Source organism: Camelus bactrianus, chromosome 7, assembly GCF_048773025.1.
Source record: "Camelus bactrianus isolate YW-2024 breed Bactrian camel chromosome 7, ASM4877302v1, whole genome shotgun sequence".
Taxonomy (NCBI): Eukaryota; Metazoa; Chordata; class Mammalia; order Artiodactyla; family Camelidae; genus Camelus; species Camelus bactrianus.
The window spans coordinates 75,675,781-75,689,073 of NC_133545.1; the positions used below are offsets into that span (position 1 = coordinate 75,675,781).

General features: G+C 37.4%; 1 protein-coding gene and 1 non-coding gene across 10 annotated transcripts in view; both read left to right on the forward strand.

Moving 5' to 3' along the window:
• The window catches only part of LHFPL3 (LHFPL tetraspan subfamily member 3), a 554,580-nt gene that overhangs the window by 213,676 nt on the left and 327,611 nt on the right, over positions 1–13,293 (forward strand). The window lies entirely within an intron of this gene.
• TRNAS-AGA (transfer RNA serine (anticodon AGA)) lies at positions 9,677–9,749 on the forward strand. The gene has a single exon. It is a non-coding gene; the product is annotated as a tRNA-Ser (tRNA).

The following is a 13,293-nucleotide window of genomic DNA, read 5'->3' on the forward strand; positions in this document are numbered from 1 at the left end:
CCTGCGGATGCCCCCACCCTTCAGTCTTGGAGTCACTGGGATCAGCATTGACTCCTCCCTCTTCCTTAACCTCAGTGTCAAGTTAATTTTCAGAGGCTAATGATTTTACTTCTGCAATAATTCTTGCAACTGTCTTTTGTTCTTTGTTCTTATCACCGTCATCCAAGTTCAGCCCCTTTCAGCTTCTCTCCTGGGCTATCACAGTCATCGCCTGAGTAATCTCTCCTGGTCTCTTCTCTACAGTATCCATAGAGATCGGTGCTATCCAATAGGGAGCCACTACTCACAGGGGGCTACTGAGCACTGGAAACGTGGCTAGTCCCAACTGAGATATGCAGTAAGGGTAATACATACTGCATTGATATTGACTTCATACTGATATTGAATACTTAATACTGAAAGAATAATGTAAAATATCTCAATAATAATTTAAATTTTGATTACATGTTGAAATGATATGATATTCTGATATATATTAAAATTAATTTCATATTTTCATGCAAACTAGAAAATTTTAAATTGCACATATGATCTTAAATATATTTCTGTTAGGTAGCACTGCTATAGCATATAGTGAGGCTTGTATTATTTTGCTCAACAAATTTAACAGCTTCTCATTATCATGAAATGATATAGACAATAGTAGCTATAATTGGTATCAATTATTTTACAAAATGCTTTCACATAAGTGCCTCCTGTAGTATCACATCTGAATCTTTTAGTTCAGCATCCATGCCCTGAACCATCTGGTCCCAGCCTGTATTTCCCACGCATTCATTCACTCATGCAACAGATAGGCACCATCCCCCTCTGTTGCTTGCTTATACCCTCCATGCCTCAAAACCTTGCCTGCCACATATTCCTCATTCATCCTCTTGTGTTCCCATCCCTCTTTGTTTATAATATTTTCCCTGCTTAGAACTCCTTTCTTATTTTCACATGTCCATATCCCACTATAAATAAAATCTTCCCTGCTTCTTCCATGCCCCCCCAGTTCCTTTATGCAGACTGCTCCATGATCCTCAAAAAGATCATATTTGCTTGGTCCGTTTGTCTTTCCAAATCCATAGCAAGAGGCAGAAGCCAAGATTCCAGGTGGTTTCCCAATATGTCCCCCTGTTTCCGTTGTACTTCTCTCTCTCCTAAAGTGTTTCTCTGGTTCAAACATCTCCTCCTCAGGGAAGGCTAATCTCTTCCTCTTCTACCCCCACCAGCCAGCTAGTCACTATCTTCTTTGGATTTTCATGGCACTTTTATTTAAGCAGTGTTTCACTTCCTTTTGTTCTCAGTACACGCCAGACACTCCATGTACATTATCTCATTTAAACCTCACTTATTTCTTCACTTTAGGATGATAAACTAATCATCTGAAATCACATAGCTGGACTCATAAGTAGAGGAACCATAGTTCTAAACTTGCTGGTTGCAGAGTCTGTGTTTAGCCATTAACTCGTGTTACTTCAGCTTAAATGTAATTGAATACATGCCCTTGAGCACGTATCTCATCATCACTACTGGTGGACAGGGGCAGTGCCTGCCCTCTGGGCCAGCGTGGAGCAGTCCGTTCAGAATGTGAATACAAAGCATTCCTGGAAAGGGAAGGAGGGGAAACCTAGAAAAATTTTAGTCTCAGTTCTTATAAACTTTCCAGTTCTTATGCGCTATCCCAAGTTATTTTTCAGACATCATCTGCCCCTTGATGACTTAAAAGTAAAGGCGTATGCAAAGAACAAAGTCCCTTTTGTTCACTCCATTATTCCTGCTCTAAACATCTCTCAGTCTCCCTGGAACCTGGAGAAATCATCCCGCAGACTGTTTTGTGACTAGAGACCCTGGTTGTTACTGGTGATTTGCCGGGTAGCCTAGGTGCCAGGGGTGTGAGAATGGAAGAGTAGATGATCTGATTACCATTCTTATAGTCATCAAGTATGATCGACAGGGGGAAAAACAAAAGCAGTCTTCCCACAGCATGTTTTATGCGTTTACAAGGTTTACTTATGTGTCAGAACAAAACATTGCTAATTCATTTCATAAAGAAGATTCATAGGTTTCAAGCCCCAAAAGTAAAATTTCCTTTTGAACATTATTAATAGAAAACACACACACATGCATAATGTAAAGGTAGCTCTGTACATGGTAGAACAACAATAAAGCCAACAGGAAGCCACGTTAGAAGGCTTTGTCTTCATCTATGAGCATGAGCAGATCTGCCACTTTGAGTAAACAACCTATGATACGCATTTTTGAGGTGAAATCTCATTTCTCTTATTCTGCTGTTACTATGGTTACCATCCTACAGAATTCCTGCACACACCAATAAAAAAGGGGGAAAAGGAAAGCACAGACATAAATTTCAATATTAGCATCCTTCCCTAAGTGTGCAAAACTGAATACAGGATAGGCTGCGGTGCGGAAAGTGCTGGTCATTCCTCCCTCCAGTGGCACCCACTGCTGGGAACCTGCCGGGACCCTGCTCAGACATCTCTTGGCTCCAATGTCCCAGTGTTGCCATCTCCACTGCCACTGTGCCAGGGTGGAGAGTCTCATTTTGATAGCATAGTCTGGACCCCTGAATCACAGAGTCATAACCTGTTGCAGACTGGCACAGAAGCCATGTGAGAAGCCAGGATCCGGATTTTAAGGAAGTCAGAAAAACTAGGCATGGGGGGTGAGGCAAGTGTAGGTGCCCAAAGTCCAAATGATTTTTGCCAAGTCTCTTTTTTTTACGGCAGATGTAGCTTTGATTCTCAGTTTTCTAAACTCTAACGGGAGGACAAAAATAATAATAATACTTGCCCCATAGAGTTTTTGTGAGGATTAAACAAATCACTGTGGATGTATTTTGTGAACTCACAGTAGTATAAAATGCAGCTTTTCATCATTGTGGTTATGGGTATATCTATGACAACAAAATCAACCACGACCTCCATTACTGGAAAGAAATCCCCATGTGTTCTGTCAGACCATCAGGCCCTGAGGCCTCCTTGTCACCCACTCCTATTCCTTATTCCAGATCTCCTTTCTTTCTGTAGAAGATAATTGGTCCAAAATCTTTTAATCTGAAATGAATTTTAATCCTCATTTGTTGCATTCGCTTATGCTTCACTCTCTGAACATGGAAACAATTTTTAATAAAATTTTCTTTTCCCTGGGCAATAAGAATGCTTAGAAATGCCAGGTCTTAGGATGAAAATGGGTCCACAATCAATTCTAAGCTAACAACAGAACATTTAAGTACATTTGTAAATGGAAAGGTGTATTCATCTGTTTCTCCTTTGAGGACTAGTTCCAAAAATGTTCAATGAGTTTCCTTCCATGAGGACAGTGGGTATAAGATTTGGGCATTCTGGGTACGGTAACTCATGGAAGCTCAAATGAAGTGGAGGAGGAATGAAAGTCATCTTTTACTCTGAAAGTGATGGCAGAAAACATGGCTAGAAAGATTTTTTTTTTAATTGCCTTACCTTATCCCTGAGGGGAGTAGTGTCATCTTAACCACTTTGTGAGGAAAAGAATACAAGGATGCAAGTCAGGAGACTTGGAATCCAGTCTCCCCTTTGCCATCAACTTAATGGGTGATCTCAGGAAAACCATGTAATCCTTGTTTACCTGTTTCCTCATTTGCAAAATGAATCGAAACTTCCCTACTCATCTTAGCAGAGTTCTTGCTATAAAATGAAGTGATTGATAATCAATGTGCTTTCAAAATAATTTTTTTAAACATCCCGAACCTGCACTGTTTACATTTTTGTTCGTATTTGCTCTTAAGAGAAGAAACTTGTTAAGGTTACAATGAAGCATGACCCACTTGTTACTATCCTTTAAGCAACTACCTTAGTATCACCCTGGCAGGCCTTGGAAAGTTCTTCCACCAGCCAGTCTCACTGGCTTCTCGGCTTTTGGAGAAAGGCCTTCAAGAGAATGAGGGAATTCTTTGTATTTGTGTTAGCTTTCAGCGCACCAATGTTGTATCATTAATTACAGGATGTTTCCCCTCCCCAAAGAGGCCTGGTGAGTAGTAATAAGATGAATTAGCTCAATCTGCTACGTTAATTTCTTTTTATTGGGAGGTTTAAATCATTAAACTAATGATCTCATCCATATTTTGAAGCAAGATAATAAACCGCATGCAGTTATAATCACATTTAACCCCCAAACAATACAGAATTTGGTAAATTGCCTTAAGAGATCCCAGTATATTTTAATAGTGCTTTCTTAATAGTGGAAGGAAAAAGAAAATACTGCTGGAAATAAAGAAAATAACAAAATGAACCAACAGATTAGAGATGTTTTACAACTTTTATTTTTCCAAATGTGGTAAATGTATTATTCTGTTAAAGAATTCTTTAACAGGGGGGAGGGTGTAGCTCAAATGGTAGAGTGTGTGCTTAGCATGCACGAGGTCCTGGGTTTAAGCCCCAGGACCTCCTCTAAAAATAAAATAAATAAAAACCTAAGTCCACACACACACACACACAAAATAAATAAATAATTTAATTTAATTCAAAGTTTAAAAAAAATTCTTTTTTTAAAAAAAAGAATTCTTTAACAGAATAATGGAGCATTGAATCCTAATAATGAGCACAGCACAGGTGGATGGGTAAACATTGGCTGTATATCATCCCTGATTGGATGGCTGTTTCCATGGACTGATTCAGTCCAAGAAGAAATGGGAATGTGGGTAGATACTGGTGCCTCAGAGATCCCACAGGTGACCATAAGTCTTTGTGACAAGGTTCTTGAGGTTTGTCCTTTTAAGAGATAGTTGAGGGGGCTCTATAGATTCTTGCAATCTATTTCAGCAGCCTGCTGATTTTATCAGTATCTTTGGGATCCCTTCTCATTAAATGGAAATCAATACTAGATATTTGGAAAAATAAAATAGAAAGAGTTTGCTACAGCCTAATTTGCGATTTTGTAAAGTATTTCTTACTTTACGAGTTTTGCTTTATAAAGCCAAAAGTGTGTTAACTTCTTACCTTTATGAAGGTTAACAAAAAGATAATTGGTGAAACTATATATCTAATATATATTAAAATATATTTATATTTATATACAATTACAATTTCGTTACTGAGCCTTTTGTAGGTTTATAGAGGATGAGTTCCTTGCAGGTTTTGTGCTATCTCTTAAATCCTCCACCTTCTCTCTTTCCTTTTTACTTCTGGGCTGCCTGGGGCTTTCATCCTCTCTCACCTGCACCATTGTAATTAGCCCGCTTTGGTCCCCCTGCCTCACGTCTTTCCCTCTTCCACACCTTTTTCTCCCCAGGGAAGACTGAGTGACTTTTCTACACACGAATCAGATCATTCACCAGCCTGAAATTCTTGAGCAAATCCCTGCCCGTGGAATAAACCCTCTCTTCTGTTCATACATGACTGTGTGCAGTTGTCTGAACATTCTGTGCTCCTTTATGTCTCCCAGCCTCCTCTCCCAGGGATATTCCTGTTGACCTTCCAAGTGCCTTGTCATCCTTCAAGTGTCACATGTCCCTTAGATGCCCTCTCAAACCTGCCCCACCTAACCCTAAACCTCCAGAGGCTTTATCCTCTAGCTTACCTGGTGTATACCTTGGTATATACTCTTGTCATTTTATATAGAAACTTTGTATTTATCTCCTGGCCTCCTCATCTTTATCATTAATACACCTCCAGGGTTTATCACAGCATCTGGCCAAAGTGCTCAGTAAATGTGTACTGATTGAAATAAGGAAAGACTAAAGAGAGGAACATACTTCTTCATTTGGTGCATCCTTATGAATTTCAAATATTATTCCTTGGTTAATCATACATATACTTGCAGAGACTCCTTACAAAATTATAAGCCAATACCCTACACCACTTTAATGCTGTTTTTCTTTCAACAACATTCATTCTACTAATTTAAAAGCTATTAAGTAAGATGAAGCCTTCAAAACCAGTCAACTAAACTGCTCCAGTCACTTGGGAGCAGTTAGTGCTCTGTACAATTGCTAATGTGGTTTAAACTGAAAGCAAACTTTTTTAGAAGTGAAGTTAAGAGCAAAAAAAGATGTTAATAAAATTTGGAGCTCCATCTAAATGAAATTTTTGGCATGTGGTTTTATATGTTGTGAACTGTAGAACTGAAGATACGCTCCATCCCCTAAACATAACGGCAAGTCATACCAACAAGCCACTCACTCCTTCTCTTCTGGGGGCTTGGGAGCTCTATTTCCCAGGCTCTGCTTCTCTCTGAAGTCCACCATAAAGGACCATGAGTTCAGAGGTTCTAGGCCGGGTGCCCTGATACAGCCTAGGGCTCAGGTATGTTAAAAGAAATGAAACAGAGGGAAGAGGAAAGGTTGTAACTCAAGGAAAATCTCAAAGAAAACCAAATTTATTCCACGGCTCTGTCTAGACTCTGCTATTGAATTAGCTATAGCATAGCTGATTTGATGGTTGTTGTCCTTTGTCTTGTCTTTTCTTTTCTTTTTCTGGCTGTAATAACTGGATTTCTGAACAATAAATTAGATCAATTGTACTGTGCTGTGGATCGAATTAACTGAAAGGACTTTAAAATAAACAGATTGTGGTCTGCTTATTGTAAATGCATTTCGTCAAAGGGGTGGAAATTAGATTTCTAAAGATACTGATAAAGAAAATGATCCAGTGAAAATATACATGAATCATCAAACCTTCACATTATCATTATTGAGATTTTATGAATATTGAAACAGTTAATTCAGAATTGTTCATGTCCACAAGAACTGTAGATCTGGTTTTCTAACTGTATAGCACATTACTTTCTGTGTTGTATATGAAATATAATAGTGCAAAACACAGTTTATTTGCTAACACCTGAACTAGTTAAAATTTTTTGTCTTTGTCTCATGGTTTGGAATTTGGAAATAAGTTCCACTTTTACCTAAAAAGTTTTTAAAGCTTCTTGAAAGAGATAACGCTTACCTCCAAATTAAGAAGAAAATGGTATTATACTCTTCTTACCTGAAGTCAAAAAGATGTTCAGGAAAAGACCACAGAAACAGTGTCTGTGTGTTGGCTAAGCCATCTTCCTAGTGGGTACTTACAAAGCTCTTGACTCTGATGATGTGAATGATTACTGTCCACGTTAAGATTACAGAAGATGTACCTGTTGTCCAGGGTGGATCCAGGTTGCTGTGCTCTACCTGCCCCACTCACACACATCGCCTCCTGAGGTATTTGGGTGTGCTCCTTACAACGAAGGTGAAATGCACGAATGTAGTGTTAACTTGTCTAAAACTGCTTTTCTAACCCTTACAACTCAAATGGTTTCTAATAGCATTTATTTTTTTTAATGTTGGTATTGTTACGGCATAAATATTATTTCTTATCGTTTATTCAACTCTATTTCATACTGACTGGGTTATAGGAATGGTGCTAGTAGGTCCAGTTTACAGGGTATTATGTTTTAAAATAATACTCAGTTATATCTGAGTCTTTAGAAAAGGACATTCTTTCTCACTGTCAGTGGTGGTATAAATCATTTCCAATTTTCTGGAAGACAATTAAGAAATAGTTACTAACAGCCTTCAAATTCTGCAAACCCTTGATTCAACAGTTTGCTTCTAGAAATTTATATCAAAAATGTAATTACATATGTTTGCAAATATTTAATTGTATAAATTCTCATCACATGTTTGTAAAAAGCAAAACCAGGACAATTTAAATACCCCATATAAGGGATTGGTTAAATAAATTAAACTTTATAGGACAGTAGAATACGATGAAGCTATGAAAAAATGTTCACACATAATTTTAAGTGGAAGAATCAGGTTAAAAAATAGAATGAACAAAGATACCCTATTTTGGTGAAAACAAGCACATATACGCGTGCACATGCAAAGAAAAGACTTGAAGGCTTTCACTCTCTGGCTTGTGGGATTATAAGTGCTTTTATGGTCATCTCTTTGCTCACCATTTTTTCTAGATTATCTGTGATGAATATTTATTTATTTCATGAGAAACAAAAAACATTTTTATGTGCTCAAGGCAATGATATCCAAAATGTTTTCGAGTATTCTATTTCGTAGTTTGATAATTTCCATATTTAAGAAATTTTTTTCTGAAGTGCAGCCAGTATTTCTTTAGCATTCATTTTGAACCCATTTCTTTTCCATTAAGCTCTCATTTTATGTCTTGTTTTGTTTTCATTTGGTTGATAATGGAAATCACTGTTCAGCACATTTGCATGATCTGTCCTGTACTTGAAGCTAGTAATCAAGTCACCTGTTACTCATTTTTCTCTCCAGGCCTAAAAAGACCCCATTCCTTTCATCTTTCTTTGAGAACTGATTTTCTATTCCTTTAATCTTTATTTGTTGTTCATCTCTGACCATTCTGGTCACTGCATTTTAAATTCTACATGAAGAAAGTAGAGAATGGTCAGAGAACCATAGAAAAATGTAGTTAGACTGTAGTGGAAGGAGTTTTCCTTAAGCCTTAGCTTTTCATGAACATGATTTTTTTTTCATAATCATTATTAATTGTGTATTCACTTTACACTTATAAATATTTCCCAAGATTTTCTCTTTTTGCTATATTTTTATCTTATTATACTTTATTCCAGTTTTTAATGTCTGCTGTTAGATTTTTGTTCTAAATGTTTTCTCACTTACATGCTTACCCATATGGCATTAAATTGCATTCTTTTGATACTAAAGTATCTCAAAAAATATTGAAGTCATTTTCAATGCAGTCAGTGGTATGAAGAGTAATAACAACTCTTCTGACTGAGAATTCTCTACAGATCTGTAAGTGCATTCCTGATTCTGGGTCATGAATGTTGAATACAAATATAGTGTGGCCTCAGGGCTGATTCCAGTACACCATATCACCTCTTCCTCCAGGTTCCATCCTTTCAGCTCTCTGCCCTCATTACAGTAGGGCAATAAACACCTTACTTCCTACCTTGTTGATGAGATGTGGTGTGCAATGGCATTAAAACTGTCGCCACATTTCAAGATAAATTACTTAAGTCACTGTTTCTTTGTTTTTGCTGTGGTAATATCATGAAAAGAAATACAGTTGGTTCAGCATGCTTTGTTCTTCATAGAGTTACTGTGGCAGATTTTTGTTGGCTGATCCCCAGCAATGCCCTGATAAAATTCTCCTAGTCTTCAAGAATTGCAAAGTCACACTTCTTGTATGTAGGAGGTAGTGCATCAAAGCAAAACTCTTCAGCATTTACAATCGAATCAGAGTGGCCCTGGCCCGGCAAATCAATATTCAGAAAGATGGCATTAAAGAAAATATACATTATTTTTCTGTCCTATGGGATATGAATCATACAACCAGTGGAATTTTGGCTTCCAACTCCATAATTACATTCAGTCATGAACAGGAGAAAACATTTTACCTGGGCCGCATTTATTTTTAAAGCCATCACATTAAAATGAGATATGGAAATGGAAAGCTTTCATATTGCCGGTGTTGAAGAGCAAATTAGAAGCAAATGATGATAATTATAAAGCACAACTGTGTGTTCTTCTGTACTTAGAGGCAATGAGAAGGCAGAGGGTAAAAAGTTGGAAATGGTTAAGATGGATAATGGTGAGCTGTTGGTGTGTTCTAGATGAAAAGACATAACAACATCAATGGTGTTGGGTGTCATGGGGAAAATTGTCTGAGCATGGGTGATTGAGTTGTTTTGTTCAAAAGGAAAAAAATTTAGTGAAGGAGGGTATAGCTCAGTGGTAGAGTGCGTGCTTAGAATGCACAAGGTCCTGGGTTCAATCCCCAGTACCTCCATTAAAATAAAGAAACCTCATTGTCCCCCCCAAAAAACTAAATAAATGAAAAATGATGTTTAAAAAAAAGAGGAAAAAAATTTAAACTCTTTGGGATTATTGTGATTGGTTAATTATCATACATTTCTTTCTCTTTCTCTCTTTCTTTCTTTCTTTCTTTCTTTCTTTCTTTCTTTCTTTCTTTCTTTCTTTTTTTCTTTCTTTCTTTCTTTCAATACCAAAAAAAGATAAGCACACGTGATGAACAAATGATGATAGTGGAAGAATGCAGTCGAGTATTGAAATATGAATAAATGCAATTAATGGAATTAGTCACTGTTACAATTATCAGAGCATGTCATTATAAAAACTAATCTCTCTCAAGTAGATTAATGAAAAGTCTTTAAAAAGTTACTCTTCTCCATTTCTAAAGATCATAGTTGTAGACCAGAAGTTATCCAGTGAAAAAACATCTTGGTATATATCTCTTCCTCCAAAGCTGAAAATGGAGTTGATTCCACATAATATGTACATGTTTTTTTTGAAAGTGAAATTTACTTCCAATTCACTGGAATAGCATGAAAAATGACTTTATAAGGAAAATATTTTCTTCCTCTTGGTACTTCAGAGTTTGCAGAGCACATCACATATCATATCCCATTACTGAACTCCTACTCATACATCAGGACTCAGCTTATATGTACCTCCTTTGGGAAGCTGTGCCTGAGCCCTCAAGGCTCCTACATGTTCCCGTGACAATTGCTGTTCATATCATGTTCCTCCCAGTTAGACCAGGACCTGTTCACTTCCTGTCTTTGCCGCTATACTGTGTCAAGTCCTTGAGGATGTATTGTATTCGCTGTTGTATATCCCAAACTGACCATAGTGTCTAACACTAATCGTTTCACTAAATACCTACACATAATATCACTTGGGCCTCAATTCAATCCTAAAAGATAGAGGTCCAGATTATAATCCCCATTTAATAATGAAGAAAATGAGACTTTAAGAGCTTCTATGATTTGCACAAGTTCATATGGACAGTTAGTGAAAGAGCTATGATGTAAACATTTGCTCAGAGAAACACAAGGCAGGTAGAATGTAAACAGGAATAACCAAATAATTCTAAATGCAGCAGACATTTGGACTTAATTTAAGGAAAAGATATGGGGGTAAACTGGTAATCTTCAAGAGCAGTCTCAGTAGAAGTGCAAATCCAAGAAATTTAGAGAAAACCAATTGCAATGAAAGAGAAGTAATAGAAGTAGCTGACTAATTCACAGTGTTTTCCATTGAAAGCTAAAAAAATGTGGAGGTTACTACGGTATATTAAGCAAATTCTTTTTCGTAAGGAGAGACATGGTGCACATTTAAGACAGAACAAAGTTCCACCTCAGGGAAGATGGAGTACATGTATTTTCCTCTATTCCTGCTAAGCACCACTGAAAACTGTGGACATTATATACAAAACAAACAGACGAAGACTAAACGGTAGCGAGAAGAAGACAGATGAGCTGTGGACCTTCAGGCCTCAAAGAACAAAATGGGAGTGAGTACCGTGGGTTTTCCCAGACTTAGAGCTGAAGAAACCAGGAACACAGAAATGCCAACGAGCAGAGAGAAAAAAAGTCCCAACAAGTCTGCTCTCTGTCGCCCACACACTTGGAAAGGGGCAGCCTAGCAAGACAGGAAACTTTTCAATTATAACTGGTCCACTGTGGCCAAATATCACAGATGAAACTGTGGCTTTCTTCCACCCATGCCAGCAACAGCCAAGTGGGGAGCTTTGACTTCTACTCTCTTCCACTGTCTCCATGCTGTAATAAGTCCCTCTCATCTGCTTCGGTGTCAGTGTAGACCGCATGGGACACCTGGACTTCTACCTCCACCCAACAGTAACCTGGTGCTCTTCCCTTTCCCCACTGAGGCCTCCCCTCAGAGGAGGCCTACTCTAGGGTCAAAACTTCCATGTCCACCGAGCAGTAGAGCCCACACCCTTAGGTATCAGTAAATCCTAAATACGGAACGTGGAGTTCTACCTGCACCTAAAAGTAACAACGAAGTGACAACACTCTGCCAGAGTGATGTAGGAGAAAATCAGCTAAAATATAAGGTGATTTCAAAATGGATTGTGGATTTAAATGCAAATCTGTAAGACGTTTAGGAAAAAAATCATGGAAGAAAATCTTTTTGATCTAGGGCTAAGCAAAGAGTTCTTAGATTTTTTTTTTTATTGAGTTATAGTTAGTTTACAATGTTGTGTCAATTTCTGATGTACAGCACAATTTTTCAGTCATAGATGAATATACATATATTCATTTTCATGTTCTTTTTCACCATGAGCTACTACAAGATCTTGAATATATTTCCCTGTGCTACACAGTATAAACTTGTTTATCTATTCTATATATACCTTTCAGTATCTACAAATCTCAAACTTCCAGTCTATCCCCTATCTCTTACCACTCCCCTCCCCCTGGCAACCACAAGTTTGTATTCTATGTCTATGAGTCTGTTTCGTTTTATATTTAAGTTCATTTGCCGTCTTTTTTTTTTTTTTTTTTTTTTTTTAGATTCCACATATGAGTGATCTCATATGGTATTTTTCTTTCCCTTTCTGGCTTACTTCACTTAGAATGACATTCTCCAGGAACATCCATGTTGCTAGAAATGGCGTTATGTTGTCGGTTTTTATGGCTGAATAGTATTCCATTGTATAAATATACCACATCATCTTTATCCAGTCATCTTCTGATGCACATTTAGGCTGTTTCCATGTCTTGGTTATTGTAAATAGTGCTGCTGTGAACATTGGGGTGCAGATGTCTTTTTGAACTAGGGTTCCTTCTGGGTATGTGCCAAGGAGTGGGATTGCTGGGTCACATAGTAAGTCTATTTTCAGTCTTTTAAGGAGTCTCCATCCTGTCCTCCATAATGGCCGCACCAAACTGCATTCCCACAAACAGTGTAGGAGGGTTCCCTTTTCTCCACAGCCTCTCCAGCATTTATCATTTGTGGACTTTTGAATGATGGCTATTCTGACAGGTGTGAGGTGATACCTCATTGTAGTCTTGATTTGCATTTCTCTGATAATTAGTGATATTGAGCATTTTTTCATGTGCCAATTGGTCATTCGTATGTCTTCATTGGAGAATTGCTTGTTTAGGTCTTCTGCCCATTTTTGGATTGGGTTGTTTGTTTTTTCTTATTAAGTCTTATGAGCTGTTTATATACTGGAGATCAAGCCCTTGTCAGTTTCATTTTTTGCAATTATTTTCTCTCATTCCATAGGTTGTCATTTTGTTTTGCTTATGGTCTCCTTTGCTGTGCAAAATCTTGTAAGTTTAATTAGGCCCCATTTGTTTATTTTTGCTTTTATTTGTATTGTTTGGGTAGACTGCCCTAGAAGAACATTGCTGAGATATAGAATTCTTAGACTTGATTTCAAAATGTAATCCATAAAATGAAAAATTTACATGAGATTTCATCAAAATGTAAAACTCTTGCTCTGTGAAAAACTTATTAAGAGTCTGGAAATACAAGCTATGCAGTGGAGAATATATTTT